This window comes from Monodelphis domestica, chromosome 1 (genome assembly GCF_027887165.1).
Source record: "Monodelphis domestica isolate mMonDom1 chromosome 1, mMonDom1.pri, whole genome shotgun sequence".
NCBI lineage: Eukaryota > Metazoa > Chordata > Mammalia > Didelphimorphia > Didelphidae > Monodelphis > Monodelphis domestica.
Window position 1 is genome coordinate 594,584,042 of NC_077227.1, and position 19,557 is coordinate 594,603,598.

Genomic DNA, 19,557 nt, shown 5'->3' on the forward strand with positions numbered 1-19,557 from the left:
TCCCTGAGATGCACGGTTAAATAAACAACCTGTGGGGAACACTTGGGGCTTTTTATAATCCTTATTTAACAACCTTGTCTCTCTATTTTTTTTCTCCCCAGAGAGATGCCAACACCTCGTGGAAAAGCTGTGGAAAAGCAAGTCTATTTTGGGGTGATCTGGCAGCTTTTCCTTCTCAGAGCTTCTCACTCTTCACTTGGTATTGCCCAGGGATGATGGCTGGGGAATAGAGGCTGCCCTCTCTCCAGAGCCTGGGATGTGGAAGAGGGGGTTCAGAATCCCAGCTTGGGACAAAAATTTCCAAAGCCAGAAAGTTTTTCTCTGATTATGTCTTCCATGAATTTCTCTTGGGTGAGTTCTGGGATGTGTGTAAAAAAATTGGACTAGATCTCTAGGGGAAGGGCCTAATACTCCCTTCCTATAATCAGTCAAAAAGTATTTCCTAAACATTTACTATGTGCCAGGCACTGTGCTTGGTGCTAGGAATACAAAGACAAAAATGAAATATCCTCTGTCCTTGAAGAGTTTATATTCAATGGGGAGAGACAACAGTGACATTTCATCCCCAAAGTAGCAGAAATCTAATAAAATGGAAGTAGTTAGGGGAAGGAAGGGTCAAGGTTCCTCAGACTGGAAATTCTGAGTCTTCAGTTCAATTCCTAGTCCTATGTGTCTAAATAACAATAATAATTATACTTTCATGTTTCATTGGAACTGTGATCATCAGAACAAATGATGACCCATCTAGGCCTTTTTATGCATTGTGGAAATTGTCTTTAATTGTTCTGGGATGGGCCATGGTCCACATAATTTGCTAGAGTCTATATTCTGTTTTATTCACCAGGAAGTGGGTACATTTGTAATTCCTTATTCTTTCTCCAAAATAAGTCCATCCAAAAATCAAAAGAAAAATGGATTGTGTACCTCTCACAGCTATGGATAAGAAATGTATTTTTTTTTTAAAACAACTCTTGCTTTCTGTCTTAAAAATTATACGTAGTATTGTTTCTTAGACAGAAGAGCAGTGGGACTAAGCAATGGGGGTTAAGTTGCTCAGGGTCCCATAGTTAGGAAGTGTCTGAGGTCAGAAATTTACCCTTAGGATCTCCCATTCCTGAGCCTGGCTCTCTACCTACTGAGCCACCTAGTCACCCCCTAAGAGATGTATTCTTAACCAATCAAGAGATAGAGGCAATTGCAAAAGATAAAATGGACAACTGTAATTGCTTAAAACTGAAAAGATTTTGCACTGATTACATTACTGCATCTAGGGAAGTGGTTGAATGGGAAAAAAATATTTTCATCAAATTTCTCCAATAAACATTTGGACTTCAAGATGTATAAACAATTAATAAGTAAGATTAATATCTATTCCCCAATAGATTAATGGATAAAGGATATGAACAAATAGTTTTCAAAGAAGAACTGCAAAATATTCACAACTACATGAAAAAGTTCTCCAAATAATTAATAATAGAAAAATACAAATCAAAATAATTCTGAGATTACCCTGCATATTGGAAAAAATGACCAAAAAATGGCAATAGTCAATGTGGTAGAGAGTGTGAGGAGAAAGACATACTAATACATTGTTGGTAGAGCTGTGAAATGATACAATCATTTTGGAAAGCAAATTGGAACTATGAAAATTACAAAATGTCTATGCTCTTTGAAATAGAGACTCTGTTACCAGATTTATACCTCAAGTAAGCTATTGATTTGGAAAAAAGGCTCCATATACTCCAAAATATTTGTAGCAACACTTTAAGAATTAGAAACAAAGTAGGTGTCCATCAATTAGGAAATGGCTAAACAGATTGTGATACTTGAATGTAATGGAATACTACTGTGCTGTAAGAAATGATGTATGTGATGAATACAGAAAACCACAGAAAGATTTGTATGACTGAGGCAAAGTGAAGTAAACAGAACCAAGTGGTATTCCTTCTACATTGAGGTTTTCCTCATCATGGTTTTGATATACTGTGGGTTGACATAAGAAAATAAATGGGAATTTGGGGTGAGTTTTACAGAAGCTATAGACAACATGTGAAGGACAACAAATGACAGAAAGGGTTTAGAAACTCAGAAATACAGAAAATATATGTATAATATTATATAATATCAATATTTTTTAATATGCCATAATTATTGTGAAGAGAGAATTGAACTCTGTTTATTTTTAATGTAATCAATCAGCAATCTTTAATTTAATCAATCAAGTACCCCTATTTAACACTTGGTAAGTCACTAAGTAAGGGAGCTCAGAAGTCACTAGTTCATACCCCCAAAGGCCACAAGCACTGTCCCCCTTGGGCAGTGCTAGGCAAATTAGGAGACTGTAATTGGTTCCCCTGAAGTGGGAGAGAGACAGGAAGTTACAATGAAAAAGGACTATAAAAGATGAGAAAAAAGGACAAGATTTACTCTTTGCTTCCTTGGTTCTTCTGCAAGGAGACCTCCTCTTGGTTGGTGCTTTGGTGAGACACTCTTCTGCGTGAGCTCTGGTGAGTTTCTTGGCAGACTTAGCCTTCTGTGCACTAAAGACTCTTGGTGCTTTTCTCAGCGTCTTCTGGCTCTTTGGCTTTCAACTTCCTAATTACAACTTTTGATTCTGGTGAGACTCACTTTCAGATCTGCATTTGTGGTCTAGAATTTAGAGTATTTGTAGTTAGGCAATTTTCCCCACCTCTTTCCTATATTTCATATCTCTACCCAGTTGTAAATAAAAGCTGCTTAGTAATTTTGACTGGAGAAATTAATTATTTTTATAAATGGTGAGCACAATTCAATTATTTTAATTCATATATTTAGTCAAACCAATTCTAATTCTTACAATATACACAATTTCTTTTACTATAAATACCCCATAAAAGAAAAAAAAAATTCAGACTTCTATGGTACAAAGGGAGGGCCAAAAAATTTTACACAAATTTTCTAGATCACAGGATGTATATATATATATATATATATATATATATATATATATATATATATATATATATGTATATATATACAACATAATATAATAATCACAACAATGTAAATGGAAAGAATGACATTCCAAACACTTAAAAGTAAATGTAACAAAATTATAATGATCAAGTAGGACTCAAATGAAGAGATACGAGAAGATACCCCCAACCTACCACTTTATGGAAGTAGAGGGATGCACGTGAAAACAAAATAGGCCCACCTCTCTCCCTAGTCATATACTCCATCTCTTTGACATCTCTTACACTGCCTTGGTATGTAATGCTTGAGTAATATGCAATGGCCTATTTACAGCCACCATGAAATCATGTTTGTACTTCAAGGGACCTGAAATCAGGATTTCTTGGAGATGATAATTGAAGTTCAAAGACATATATTATCACCAGAAAAATACTAATGTTAAAAGCACTGGGTTTTTTGAAAGACTTGGGAACTCTGGTCAACATGGTCCCACAGTTCCTGGGGACTCATGATGAAATATGTCACTCACCTCCCTATAGAGAGATAATAGTTCCTGAGTATAGACTGAGATACATATTGGGGAAGGGGGTAGTTAACATGGGAATTTGTTTTTCTTGATTATACATGTTGGCAGTAGACTTTGCTTTTCTTCATTTCTCAATGAGGGAGAGGAAGAGGGAAGGAGAAAATTCAGAGGTGAAAATAAAATTAATTTTAAAAGGAAAAATTTTTAAATAAAGCAAAAAGGAATATTTGTTAAACAGCTGGCTTTTGTTTTGAAGTGAATTTTGGTATTGGTGAAAGTGCCACACAATCTGTCATAAACAACCCAGTCTATTCTCTTCTTTTTATTCTTTCTAATGTCAGTTCATTGCCTATCTACAGTGTCTGTCTAAGATCTGTATATTGTGAATCTTGAAATTTCTCAGACTTGTGAATGTTAAAAATTTCCACATTGGGGAATTCTCAATTGGAACAATTCCCTACTGGGAACATTCCCCATTTTGACTGTGAGAACTCGCCAGGATCAGAAATGGGAGGACCTCTACTCCACCTGTACTTAAGACTGCTTTAGGGGAGAAAACTCCTTGCTAAACAATGAAAGTACTTAGACCCATACTTATAATGAGGCAAGGAGTTCTTTGAGCCATGCCTGTTTTTAGAATTGATACAATGGGATGCTAGGTACCTAAAAGGGTTGGGCAACTTGTAAACTTGCCAGGAGCAAAGAGGTGAAAACTTATTCAGAGGTTTTCTCTTGAGGGGATTAGTCGACTCAGCTGTGTTTTTAGAATGGGTTGTCCTTTGGAAAATGTCTACTGTGATTGGTAAATATAAGGACTTAGGGGAGGTGACATAGGAGAAAACCCCCTATATAAGAAAAAGCAGAATCTCTTGAAGGACAATCCTTTTGGAGAAATCCTTTTGAGGAAGATCTCTAAGGAGGCTGGAGAAGGGAAGCTCTTGGAGGACAATCTCTAAGGAGGTCTCGCTGGAGCTCCTCTGAGGGGACTCTGTCCCTCTGGAGGCTCTTGAGAGAGGTCCTTTGAAACAGTCTATGGCTGGAAGGCTCTTTGAGGAGGACTCTGGCTGGAACTCTCTCTGAGGAGACTCTGTCACTAGAATCCTTGCTTAGACAGACCTTGTGGTGAGTGATAAAAGACTGACTAACTGATCTCTCTTAAGACTCAGGTCTAGGCCATGTTGGCTTAAGGCCCTTCATACTTACTTCCTTTTTCTTTCTCTCTTTTCTTTAATTCCTCATTGTATTATAAATTAAATTCTCTATAAAACCCAGTTGACTTGGGTATATTCATAATTGGGAATATTTCCCTGGTGACCACCTTAAATATTTTATTTTCAAGAGACACTGTGGTGAAAACTTATTTCCTGCTGTCACAATTTACTCATCCACTCTTATATCTATCACAATTTATGTCTCCCACTATTTTAATTCTTACAGTTTATGGCATATACTCCTTTTAAATTTAACAATATACTAATGGGCCAGATCTAACTACATAACAAGTTTGGACCAAAGGCATTCTTAACCCAGGGATGGATAACTAGACTGAACTCTTTTGTGACTATGGATAAGTCAGTACTACAGGCATCTCTCTCAAACCACAAAAAGAAGGTACTAATCTGTATTGCTAAAGATACTTTTGTACCTGTAACTCCCAAAGTATATTAAGTTAGACAATCAGTCAAGAAACATTTATTTGACCAGCTAGGTAGTTCAGTACATTGAGGGCCAGGCCTAGAGACAGGAGATCCTGAGTTCAAATCTAGCCTCAGATACTTCCTAGCTATGTAACCCTAGGAAGGTAATTTAACTTCCATTGCCTAGTTTTTACTGCTCTTCTGTCTTGGAACCAACATGCAGTATTGATTTTAAGACAAAAGGTAAGGGTTATTTAAAAACAACAACAATAACAACTTATTGTGAGTATCAGTTCCAAGACAGAATAGTGATAAAGGCTAGGTAATTGGGGTTAAATGACTTTCCCAGAGTCAGTCATGGAGGAAGTGTCTGAGGCCAAATTTGAGCCCAGGACCTACCCTCTTTAAGCCTGGCTCTCAATCTACTGAGCTACCTACTGCCTCTGGCGCCCCCCCCCCCCCCCCCCATCAGTTCTAAGAAAGAAGGTAAGAGTTTTTTTTTTTTTTAAGAAAAAAAGCATTTCTTAAACACCTACTATGTACTTGTATTTAGCTTAATTGTACATAGTTGTTTTTGCTGTCAATTCCATTGGACAGCTATGCATAGTCAAGCTATAAATAGGTACATAATAGATACTTGATTAAAGTGCAGACCAAGAGGGCAATGACCAGACCTCTCCCTGGATCACACCATTTTGGAAGCATCAAAAAACTTATAGGTACCTATTGAGTTATAAAAGCAACAGGAGCTCATAAAAGATAGAAGTTCAAGTTAGATATATCTTCCACCCCTGGAAATGAGTAGAGATGAACTCTAACTCAAAGCCTAAAATTAATAAACAGACTGGAAAAATGAAAAAAAAAATCCTGATCATCAAAAGATATAGTGATGGGGAAACTTAAAACACAAACTTTGAGGGAGGGGGAAAGGACAATGACTTGAAAACATCTATAAGCAAGTATCAAAGAAAAATACAGATTGGACCCAAACCCAAAAGATTTCATAGAAAAACTTAAAAAAGTACAAAAAAGGTTTTTTTTTTAATTAAATTAGAGACAGAGGAAAAACTAGGAAAAGAAATGAAAGCAATGTAAAAAAATTATGACAAGAGAATTTATAGTTTGCTGAAAGAGGCACACAAAATGCTAAAGCAGGGGCAGCTAGATAGCTCAGTAGATGAGGGTCAGGCCTAGAGACAGGAGATCCTGGACTCAAATTTGACCCCAGATACTTCCTAGATATGTAACCCTGGGGCAAATCTCTCCATTTCCATTGCCTAGCCCTTACCAATCTTCTAGCTTGGAACCAATAATTAGTATTGATTCTAAGACAGAAGGTAAAGGTTTAAAAAATACTGAAGAAAATAAATTCTTAAAGATCAGAATTGGCAAAATGGTAAAGAGGTACAAAACCTGAAGAAAATGACCCCTTAAAAATTAAAGTTGGTCAAGATGATGCTAATGACTATGAGACATGAAGAAATAATAAAACAAAGTTGAAAAATTGAAAAAATAAAAGAAAATGTGAAATATCTCAGGAAAAATGATTGACCTGAAAAATAGATTAGAAAGAAAAAAATTAAGAATTATTAATTAGACTATCTGAAAACCATAATAAAAAAAAGAGCCTAGACATCACGTATCAAGAAATTATAAAGGAAAACAGTCCTCATATCTTAGAACCAAAGGGCAAAGTAGAAATTGAAATGACTTTCATGACTTACCTCCCCTGATTCTCTCAGCTGAAAACCTGTCTTGTATTTTATAGTAAATGTTGAGGTAATTTACTATGATGTGAATTCCCTCTTCTCCCCTCTTCCTTATTCTCTCATGTAGGTGTCTTCTGTCCCTTTCTCTTTCACCCCTTTTTCCCATGATGAAATGGCCTTACTGATTATCAAAGCTAATCCCTTTACTTGTTCAAGAGATCCCACTTCATCCCATTTTCTCCAACATCTTCCTCCTCCATCTCTGAGTTTAATTGATTGTAAACTCTCCCTTTCTACAAGCTCATTTCCTATTGCCTATAAACATGCCCATGTCTCCTCCATCCTGAACAAACCCTCACTTCATTCTCTCATCCTTGATATTTATCATCCTATATCTCTTTGACTCTTTATGTCCCACACTAGACTTTTAAATGCTTCCTTGCCCTGCACCTGCCTTTTCCCTTCCCTTCCCTAAAAACTTTATCCATCATCTTTACCTTAGCTTCCAAACTACCACCATCATCTCTACTAAACTCTAATGTTGGGTTAGGATCTGGCCTATTGAAAGTAATTCCCCTCCAAACCAAAATGCAGCCTCTACCTCTTAGATATTCTCACAGAATTTTAATGATGCCTTCTGAAATGCCAAAGTTCCCCCCTCTCGCAACTTTATAATTAAAGAAACTAATGTTCAAAGAGTTTAAATGAATTTCTCAGTCATTTGGGTCTCTGGTTTCCTGATTCAATGCCATTCCCCCTGTACCAGCCCACATGAAGGTCAGCCTCTAAAAAATTATGCCTTCAACATTCTATTCTGTTCAACAAACATTAGGTGAAGAAATGGATAAAGCACTAGGACTGGAGTCAGGAAGTCCAGTTCAAATCTGACTTCTGACACCTACTAGCTGTTTAACTCTGGGTAAGTCACTTTACCCTGTTTGCTTCAGGATTTCCTCAACTGGAAAATGAGCTGGAGAAGGAAATGGTAAACCACTCCAATATATTTGCTAAGAAAATCCCCAGAGGAATCATAAAGATCTGGATGACAAAGGGCTGAAAACAAGCACCTACTATGGGTTTCCTGAATCCCAATTAAAACACTTTGCTAATCTAAGGGATTTGTTTTATTCAGTCCTAAAGCTACAAATGATAAAATTCTTTGAGAGGCTTACATTCCCCTGGACAGGGGTGAGAGTTGGCTACAATCTGTTCACAGATAAGTATAGCCTAATCTTTCTTGATCAATCCATTTATCTCGATTGCTTTTCTCCTAGAACCTAAGGAGACAATTTAGAGAGACACAGACCTAGAGACTTCTATTGATCCTGGCCCAGGAGAGGTTGGTAGCTCCCTTCCTCTCACCAGAGTCTGAGTGAATTTTCATTTGCAATAAGTCTGAAGCCCCTGTACAGGATAAAGACATATTTCAGACTCCATGGTTGGCTTTTCTTCCTCCCATTGATTTTGAGGTTCAGATTTCCAGACTTTTATGAGGATGATGCAAGCCAGTTAGGGCTCTACCTTTTGCAGTGGTTGCTGCTTCCAGAGATAAGGATGGATAGTCACCAGAACCACATGAGGAATCTTAGAGGCCATGACTGGTGTGCCTGGAAACTGACATTTTGGAGAAGAGATAGCTGGAGGTCAGTGCAGTGGGAGATTTCTCAATGCTGGAGAAGAGACAAAGACCAAGAGTCAAAAGTCAAAATCTACAGTTGCTGAAACTTCTAGCAATTGTGAATCCTACTAGGGAGGTAAACTAAGAAACAATCTCACTATCTTCCCTACTTTCCCTTGTTTCTAGACCATGATTCTTTTTTTTTTCTCTCTCTCCAGATTAAATGTTGATAAAATTTTGTAGTCATTGTTTTCTGACATTTTGCAATCCACATTCTCTCTCTCTCCCTCCCCCTTCCACAAGAAGGCAGGAAATAGGATATAAGTTGTATATATGTTATTATACAATACATATTTCCATGTTCATCATATTGTGAAAGAAGATGCAAACTGTTAAACTACAGGAAAATTCATGGAGGAAATTAAGTGAAGAATGATATGCTTCCATCTGAATTCAGACTCCTATCAGCTCCTTCTATAGTGGTGCAGATAGCCCCTTTTTGTCAGAAATCCCTTGGAAGTTGTTCTGGATCCTTGCATTGCTGATAATAGTGAAGTCATTCAGGGAGAAGCTAGGTGGCTCACCTCCTCCCCTCTCCCAGGTCATTGTAAGAATCAAATGGGATAATATTTGTAAAGCATTTAGCATAGTGGGGGACATATATTAAGTGCTTAATCCTTTTTTCCTTAATTCCTCCCCTCCCTTCCTCCTTCCCCTATCACACTAGAAGATCTGGGAGGAAAACCAGGAGGAGATCTAGTAGACATTTGAAGATAGATGCCTCTCATTTCATTTCCCCCACACACACACACACTTTATTCTATGTATGATAAACTATGTGATCACAGCAAACCAAGTGTCTGAATCTTGTAAATGCAGGAGGCTATGAGCTGAGAGAGGGGAGCCCAAATGGGAATCAGGCTTATGAGCTATGTATAAATACCATAATCTATATTCTAGTATTTTGAAATTCCTTGCAGGGTTATCATGAAGATCAAACTCTTTAGTTCATTCAATTAACATTTATTAGGTATCTACTAAGTGCTGGTTACTTGAACTTAACACTGAGGATACAAAAAGGCAAAAAAAAGTCCCTATTTTTTTGTCAAGGAGCTTACTATCTAATGAGAAAGATGACATGCACACATGCAAGTTATATACAAGATAAATAGAAAATAATTAATAGAGGGAAATCACTGGAATTAAGAGCAGTTTGGGAAAGTTGGGAGCAGCTAGGTATAGCCCTGGAATCAGAAAATTTCTTTTACCTGAGTTCAAAAATCTGACCTCTGACATTTACTATCTTTGTGACTGAGCAAATTGCATAACCCTGTTTGCCTCTGTTTCCTCATTCGCCAAAATGAGCTGGAGAAGGAAATGACAAAACACTAATATTACATAAGATCCCAGAGAGTCAGATATGACTGAAAACAACTAAAGGAAAAGCTGCCAGTACAAGATAAGATTTTAGTTGGGACCTAAAGGAATCCAGGGAGGTTAGTAGTTTGAGTAGAGGATAGAGAGTATTCTAGGCATGGGAGGCAGCCAGAAAGAATGCCTGGAGCTGAAAGGCAGAGAATCTTGTTCATGGAACAACCAAGTGTCACTGGATGGAAAAGTACATGTTGGGGAATAAAGTATGAGAAGACTAGAAAGGAAGGAGAGGGCTAGGTTATGGAAGACTTTGAATGACAAATAGAACATTTAGTATTTGCTCCTGGAGGCAGTAGGGAACCATTTGAATAAGGGTGGGAGGTGATATAATTGTACTGCATTTTAGGAAAATCACTTTAATGTCTGAATGGAGAATGGATTAGAGTAAGAAGGCACTTAAAGCAGGCAGACCCACCATCAGATTATTGCAATAGTTCAGGTATGAGGTGATAAGGGCTTGCACCAGAGTGGTGGCTATGTCAAAGGATTGAAGGGTCAACCAAGAGATGTTGCAAAGGTGAAATCTAGGGTGTTGGCAAGATTAGATAAAGGTGGGGGAAGGGGGTGAAAGCAGATCCTGGGAGGTCAGTGAGCAGGTGAGGATGAATTCTAAGTTGTGAGCCTAAAGCATTGGGAGTATTGTGTTGTCCTCTCCAGTAAAAGGGGGTGAGGGGAATAATTTAGAGGGAAGATAATGAGTATAAGATGTTACTAGGCATGCAGTTTGAGATATCTGAAAGGCAATTGGAGATGAAAAAAAAAAGGAATTATGGATGTTGACTCATCAGCATAGAGATGGCAATTAAATTCTTGAGAGTTAATGAGATCATTCTATGAAGTGGTCCCAGGACAGAACCTTTAGGGACTCCTATCATTGAAGGGGGTGATCTGGAGGAAGATTCAGCAAAGAAGTCAGAGGAGTGGTCAGATAGGTGGGGAAAAAACCAGAAGAAAGTAGTGCTCTCAAATTTAAAGAGTGATCCATAGCTTCAAAGGGAATGAAGACTCAGAAAAAGCCACTGGGTTTGGCACTTGAAAGATAATTAGTAATTTTGGAAAGTGAAGTTTGGTTGGAATGATAATCAAAAGCCAGATTGTAAAGGATTAAGAAGACAGTAATAGGAAAGAAAGTGGAGGCATCGATTGTAGATGATCTTTTCAAAGTGTTTAGATACAAAGGGTATAAATGATATAAGATGATAGATAGGGCGGATAGAAGGATCAAGTGAGAATTTGTTCTAGATCAGCGGTTCTCAACCCCTCAATTTGTAGCAATGAGAATACATAATGCATATCAGGTATTTACATTCCGAATTATAACTGTAGCAAAATTACAGTTTTGAAGTAGCCACCAAAATAATTTTTTGGTTTGGGGTCACTGCAACATGAGGAACTGTATTGCGGGGTCACGGCATTAGAAAGGTTGAGAACCACTGTTCTAGATGGAGGAGATATGGGCATGTTTGTAGGCAGTAGGAAATGAACTTGTAGAAAGGGAGAGATTGAAAATTAATGAAAACCTGGGGGGATGACAAAAGAGGAAATGTGTTGGAGGAGATGGGATGAAATCGTCTTCTTGAATGGGTAGGGTTAACTTTGTTAAGGAGTAAAGTAATTTCATCTTGTGAGAAAGGAGTGAAAGAAGAGAAAGTGATAGAAGGCATCTATGTGAGAATGAGAAGAAGAAGTTTCCAGTAAATGGCCTCAAATTTTTCTGTAAAATATGAGGCAGGTTCTCAGCTGAGAGAGAGATGGAAAGTTTGAGGGATGAAAAAAGTTTGGAAGAACCACTGTGGAGAGTGGGATAATGAGTTGGTAAGTTGAGTATAACAGATTGCCTGTCAACAGCCAGAGCTCTTTGGAAGTAATGTAACATAAATTTGGGAGTCTACTTGTCAAGACAAATCCAGAGACCATATTAAATAACATAATAAAAAAATGCTTCACACAAATAAGGACAGATCTAAACAATTAGAGAAATATTCATTGCTTGTGGATATGCCAAGCCAATATGATAAAAATGATAATTCTACCTAAGTTAATTTACTTATTTAGTGTCATACCAATCAAACTACCAAAAAATTATCTTATAGAGCTATAAAAAATAACAAAATTAATTGGGAAGGACAAATATTAAAAAATGTTAAGGGAATCAATTAAAAATGTGAAGGAAAGTGGCTTAAATGTGCTAGATTTCAAAATTATATTATAAAACAGTAACCATCAGAACAATCTGGCACTAATAAATAGACATAGATCAGTGAAGTAGATTAGGCACATAATACACTGTAGTAAATGACCATAGTAATCTAGTTTTCAGTAAATCTATAGATCCAAATTTTGGGAGCAAGAATTCACCATTTGACAAAAATTGCTGAAAAAAATGGAAAGCAATTGGACAGAAATTAATTTAAACCAACATTTCACACCATATACTAAGTTCAAAATGATTTAGACATAAAGGACAATATAAAATGGGAGCATGGGAAAATTTGCTTGTCATATTTATGAATAAGGAAACAATTTATGACCAAGTAAGAATGGAGAGGATCATGGGAAGTAAAATAGATAATTTTGATATATGAAATTAAAAAGATTTTGCACAAACAAAACCAATGCAGTCAAAATTTGAAGGAAAGGAGAAAAAAAATTTCACCATGAATTTCTCCAATAAGAATCTCATTTCTAAAATACAAAAGGAAACTGACTCAAATTTATAAAAATAAGCGCCATTCTTCAATTGATGGACAGTTTTCAAAAGAAATCAAAGCTATCAATAGTTATGTAAAAAATACTCTAAATCATTATTGATTAGAGAAATGCAAATTAAAACAACTCTGAGGTACTACCCCACACCTAGCAGATTGGCTAACATGACAAAAAAGGAAAATAACAAATGCCAAAGGGATTGTGGAAGAATAGACACACTAATGCACTCTTGGTGAAATTGTGAGCTGCTCTAGTCATTTTATAGAACAATTTGGAGCTTTGTCCAAAGAACTATAAAACTGTTAGGTCTGTATTTCAAAAAGATCAAAGGAAAAAGGAAAAGGACCTATATGTACAGATATTTTTGGTAGCCATTTTGTGCTGGCAAAGAATTGAAAATAGAAGGGATGCCCATCAATTGGGGAATGACTGAATAAGTCATTATGGTATATGATTGTGACAGAATACTATTTTCCTATAAGATATAAAGAGGGAATGATTTCAGAAAAATTTGAGTATATCTATATGAACTGAAGCAAAAGTGAAGTGAATGAAACCTGGAGACCATTGTACACAGTAACATCAATATTTTAAAGACAATCAGTTGTGAAAGACAATGATCCAAGACAATTCCCAGGATTCCATGATGAAAAATGATATCCACTTTCACAGAGAGATTTGATAAACTAAGTGTAGATTGAAGCATACTCTTTTCATTCAATTTCTTGCTTTTTCTTTTTGCAACATGGCTAATATGAAAATATGTTTTGCATGAAATCACTTATCTAATATTATATAGCTTGCCTTCTTAATAGGTGGGGTTAGAAGGAGCAAATTTGGAATTCAAAAAAAATGTTAATGAATGTTAAAAATAAATATATAACAAATAATAGAGGAGGCAATAGACTTCTAGGAAGTATCTACTATGTGCCAAGAGTGAAGAGGGTGTTTAAGGAGAACTAGTACTTCTGGTATGAGGACTTACTGAGCTCTTTTCAGGGCTCATATATTTTGGTGTTCATCTTTCACCCAATTTGCACCTGCGGCTCCAAAAAAACTGTAGCATCTGCAGCACCCACACCTTGGTCAAACCATCTCAGTGGATGAGCTAATCCAGGTTGAGGGTAACCAACAGACCTCAAAGCCATCTGTGATTTAGGGGGTCTACCCCAAGCATGTTAAAGCTTCCCCCTGTGGAATGGGTAGATGAGAACAATTTGTTCCAATGACCATGAAAGCTGCAGAAGCAGGCATTGTGGAGCTCTTAGAGCTTGGTCAGACACGGTTGATGACAAATTCATCCACTGCATCCCAGACCATCACCAGTCATTCTAATTCTTATCTTGTCATTACCAACCAAGTATGGCTTGGAGGTAGTAGTATAGTCTATGTATTTTCAGACTGAATGGCCCTTAGTGGCCAAAAATTCTATACCTCTGCCATTGGGAAACTGACATGGTCATTAGGTAATGGATCAAGTAGCCCCTACTAGGCAATTCAGATTTTTCACTTGCCCACTGAATTAATCCAATGATATGCTTTCTGAAGTCTGAAGGAAGGCAGTACTGGAGCCACATAGATTGAGGGAGGGGGGAAGCCAATGCCATGAATGTTACAAAAAGGGAGTTAGGAAGGCAAAGGAGAGGTAATAAAACACTTTTTCAGCTGTGTGATCGGAGAAGGCTACACAGAAGAAGAAAGCAAGGGGCTAAGCCTTGAAGAAAGGTAAGACTTCTGAAAGGCGAGATAAGGAGGAAAAGTTTTCCAAATATGAGACATGATAGAGATGGGAAATGGAAAGTCTGATTTGGAGAACTAGTTTGACTAGTAGTGTATGTGACAGAAAGTTCTATGAAATGAGGCAGAAAGATAAACTAAAGAGATATCATGGAGGACTTTAAATACTAGTCTAAGAAGTTTTCTTTTTATCATAGAGATATTAGGAAGGCCTGAATGGAGGATGAATTGAAATGGTAGGGAGAGAATGGAAAAAGGCATACTATCACCATGCTATTTCTTTTTTTTTTTTAAGCCTTCCTTTCTGTCTTAGAAACAGTACTGAATATTGGTTCCAAGGCAGAAGAGTGGCAAGGGCTAGGCAATTAGGGTTAAGTGATTTGCCCAGGGTCACACAGCTAAGATATTTCTGAGGTCATATTTGAACCCAGGACTTCCTTTCTCCAGATCTGGTGCTTTATCTACTAAACTGCCTATTTCAGTTATCCAGGCCTGAGGTGATGGGGGCCTGAAAGGCAAAGTCAACAGTCCTTGGCAACAGATTGGATATGGGAGGAGGAAGATGGTAATAATGACACCTAGATTGTGAGCCTGAAGGATCAAGAGGATGATAGTGCCCTTTACCAATGGTAATAAAAAATATAACAGGTAGTTGTGTAACAATTAAATTTAGGTTTGACTCCATAGGAGAGTAAAAAAATAATATTGTGGTCACCAATTACAAAATATTAGCCCTTAAGTCAAAATGATTGTTAGCACTTTTATTTACAACAATGTAGAGATAGTAAAAGTGGGAAATGTAGGAAGGAGATAGAGCCCTATCTAGCCGATTGCCCTAAGTACTGCTTCAGTGAAGTCTGGCTCAGACCCCAGCCAGGGATCCCTCAAGTCCTGAACTCCACATGGAAGTCCATCTCTGTGGTGTCTTCAGTCAGAGTTCCATCAACACAGAATGACTCCAAGGAAAAGTGTGTCTCTTCAGCTCTACTCACCTATGCAGAATCCAAGGGAAGAGTCTCTCCAAAAGTCAAGGAATGAATGGTTTTCAAGGAGCTAGTCTCTCCAAAAATCAAGGAAGGCAAGAGATCCTAGACCATGTTGGACTCTTCTTTTATACCCCCTTTTCCATGTCATTTCCTGTCTTTCCCCCTCTTCTCAGAAACCAATTGCAGTCTTTCAATTTACCTAGTACTCCCCAAGGCTGGGCAGTGCCTTTTGGAGCTAAGAGTTTTCTCTAGTAAGTGACTTGTGAATTCTCTTACTTAAGTGTTAAGTAGGGGTATTTTGAGTTCTTGATTTGATTAACTAAAAATAGACAGAGGGAGAGTTAATTCTTCATAGTTGTTTACTCTCTCTTGGGCCCACCTCCCACCCTGCTAGTACCCATTGGTTCCAACTGTGATGGAGTCCATTGGCTACTTAGATTTCCCTGAGTAGTCAATTAATTAATTAGCTAACATTTTATTATATACAACCTCCAGAGAATCTCATTTGTTACAGATCAAAGCATACTAATTTTAAAAATGTCTATATATTTTTTCATATATCTACTGTTTTTTTATATTGATAATATGGAAATATATTTTACATAACTGTACATATATAATTCATCCCAAATTGTCTGCTTTCTCAATGTAGGGGAAGGGAAGAGAAAGGAGAGAGAAAAATTTGGAACTCAAAATTTTTTAAATGAATTCTAAAAATTGTTTTTACCTGTAATTGAGGGGAAATATTTAATTAATAAAAAAGACAATGTATTAGAAAAAAAAAGTGTAGCAGGGGAAAGATAATGAATTTGGCTTTGGACCTGTTGAATTTAAAGTGTCTACTGGGCACTTATTTCAAGAGCAGAGGAGTAACATGAATAGAACTACGGCTTAGGAAGATTATTTTGACAGTTTGTGTGAATGATTGCCTGGAGAAAGAAGAAATAGATTCAGCTAGGCAGAGGGCCAGGTTGAAATTTGCCCTTAGACATTTTCTAGCTTCACCCCAATTGCCTAGCCCTTGTCACTTTTTAGTCTTGGAACTGATACTTAGTATTAATTATAAGATGGAAGGTAAGGGTTTTAGAAAGAAAAAGACAAACAAAGGAAGAAACAAACAAACAAACAAAAACAAAAGAAACAAAGAAGAAATATAAGAGAAAATCTGGTTGTTATTTCCCAGTTCACATCCTTAGCCCCACTGCTTGGCCTGTGAAATATGGCAGCTTTTCTTAGTGTCTCACCTAGTAAGAGGGTTTCTTTTGCTCAGGGTTCCCAAGTGGGGAATACAGGAACTCTAGTTTGGGACATAAGCAGGATACCTCTACCCAACTGACTTGACTGCTTCTCCAAGTAAATTAACATATCTTTACTCACTTTCCTATTTTCCAACACCAACTCATTCCCTTTCCCTCTATATCAGGAATTTCTTGAGAACCATAGAAAAGAGAGAGAACATGGAGGCTCAAGATAGAGGTTGATGCAGCCTCAGATTCCTCTTATAAATATCCTTTGTGGTCTTGCCCTATCCATTCAGTTTCCTGGCTCCCTATCTAGGAGAAGACCTAGAAAAGGAAGGGGATTGGTCTCTTTGTAGAGAGATAACAGCATTCCATGGCCTCTGGGCAAGGAGATTGGCATTTCCTTAGCCTAATCATGTGGATTCTTTGAAATTTACAGTGATTCATTAAAGGTAGGTCAAAATCTCATCCTTCCCTGCCAGGGCTCTGCATGGACAATAACTCTGCTTTTGCTAGCAGGTGGCCCTGGGCTTTGTTTCCTGGGCATAGGGCTGTGGTATCATGAGCCTTAGGTTCTCTAGGGACAGTGGAGGATGCCAATAGATGCTAAATTTGCCTATGGGGAGATAGAGAATTTTATTGAGCTTACAGGTATTGCAGCATTTACCAAGACAGGTACAGAGGTTAGTACTAGGCTTCCAAATATACCAAGGGTTAAATTTAGAGAACATACCCAACTTCTGTGTTCTGGAAAGTAAGAAAGGAGAAAAGTCAATTTAGCTTTGCTTGGGATTAAAAAACTTTGGAGAGACAGGAAAAACATTAACATTTGGTATGGCCAACAACATGGCTTCTTCTTCATACTTCTGGTTCCTTGTCTTCTCCTCCTTAAAAGCATTACCCAAGCAGTGGGATGGTGAGTTCTTTTCTTAGGGTTCAGGGATGTGTTCAGTGGTAAGAAGCAGAAGATATGGTACAAGACTCTAAGAGAATGATTGCAAAACCAGACAGAGGAGGACAAGTTCAATGTTAAGGGAGAGGGAAGAGTAAGAGGAAAGCAAGAGAATAGGGATGAACCTACATTTGTCACTCCATAATAAATACAGAAGAGGGAGTAGCAACCAAGGTGCTTCTGACCAGAGGCCCTATTATGTTTTAGCTGCAGAGCAGCCCAATCTCCAATATCTAAGTTCAGATTAGCCAATATACAGGACTATCCTTAGAAGAGGGAACAGGACAACACAACAGCCTCATTTCTTGCCTGATCTGATAGTAACCCTCAAGGTTGGTATGGGTGCATGGTTGGACAATGGCAGCCAGCCTCACAATTTAAAGCAGACAGTCTACCCCCCCCCCTTTTTTTTTACAGACCCCTTGGGTAGTCTAGTGAAATTCATAGACCTCATTATAACTTTTATTTTTTATTTATTTACTTATTTATTTTTAAACCCTTACCTTCCATCTCAGAATCAATACTATGTATTGGTTGCAAGGCAGAAGAGAGGAAAGAGCTAGGCAATGGGGGTTAAGTGACTTGCCCAGGGTCACATAACTAGGAAGTGTCTGAGGTCAGATCTGAACCTAGGACCTCCTGTCTCTGGGCCTGGCTCTCAATCAGTTAAGCCACACAGCTGCCCCCTCAGAATAACTTTTAAAGAATCATAACTGATGGAAAAAACAAATTTTTGGTTAGTGGAAATTTAAAAAAGTAACTTTTTACCAGCCAAGTTCATGGACCCCCTAAAGTCTCTTTAGGTCCATGAACATGTTAAGGACCCCCGCTCAAGTAAACATTAATTTTTGCAATTAAATTTGCAAAAAGAGGAATGTGAGACCTGAGATAACAGGAAACAATGTGTTTCCTTTTGGTGGCTTGACCCGTTTTGTCTGAAATTTGTAGTGCCCTGTTCTCCACCCAGTTGAACTCTGAGAATGCTTTTAGGATGCTAGAAGCTGGAAAGAAAAGCCATTCCTCTTCTATGTTCTTCCTTCCTCCCAACAGCTCCCTGTGGCCAATGTCTCTTGGACAAAACCGGAAGGCTGACATCTTCGTGGATCAAGTAAGTCCTACCTTGATTTAGTCCTGTGCATCTTTCTCTGAGACTTTTTGACTGGAAGACACGGATTCTGGGTAAGCCTGTCGGGCTCCTTCCCCCAGTCCCAGCAGGAAGCCCCCTCTTCAGGGGAAAAGGAAAGTGTGGTACAGAAAGTTGCAGTCCAGGCAGGGTTCTGATTTGGATAAACATATTAGAGTTGGGGGGTGGGGCTGGCTCAGGAATGAGCCCCTGCTCACAGCTGCCAAGAATTTTGCCCAGCTGCCCCAGGCAGACACTGCTCCCCTGGAGCCAATAAGCCATATCACGGGGCAGGGCATTATTACCCTGTGATCCAGTAGGAGAGGGGAGCTCAAAAGTTGTGCTCTGCTGATGCTGGACTTGGGAAATAACCTGTGATTGTGATCCACTCCATGGAGCCATCAACTTTGTTCCAAGCAGAGATTTGGGAAGGGTGGGGAAAAGAGAGAAGAGGAGGGAAGCCAGGAGATTTTCAGGGTGGCAGGGCTGAGGGGGAGGTTTGAAGTGGGGTGGAGGAAGGAGGAAGTGGTGGACCACCAGCCCCTTCTTATGCCTGACTGAAAATAATCTAGTCCAACAAAAAGCAGGGTTATTTCAGTAGTTGCTGAGGTGGCTTCTTCTAGGAAGATAGAAGCTCCTGCCCTGTGGGTTAGGTGAGGTGCTGGGTGTCCCGACAAGGCAGGGTGGATCGGGGAGCTGGTTGCCTGCATCCTGGACAGCTTCTGCAGAGAGATTAGAATAGCTCTACTTCTGTGGGATAAAAGTTACAGAGCCTACGCAGAGAGGAAGCAAATGTAACTAGGTTTGGGTTCGAATTGCTTAGGTTGTGGAATTGTCTCCTGCAGTTTGGGCTGGATTGTGCCTTGGCCTTTGATGTGGTCCTAAGGTTCAGAAGGGGAGGGAAGGGGAGGAGTAAGGGTGAAAGAACAG

The 19,557-nt window shown here is 38.3% G+C and overlaps 1 long non-coding RNA gene across 1 annotated transcript; it reads right to left on the minus strand.

Moving 5' to 3' along the window:
* Positions 1–1,353: 1,353 nt before the first annotated feature.
* LOC103100359 (uncharacterized) lies at positions 1,354–19,442 on the minus strand. Its single transcript, XR_459007.3, has 3 exons — positions 18,624–19,442; positions 8,349–8,497; positions 1,354–2,649 (listed from the first exon to the last, which is right to left on the minus strand). It is a non-coding gene; the product is annotated as an uncharacterized LOC103100359 (long non-coding RNA).
* Positions 19,443–19,557: the final 115 nt, after the last annotated feature.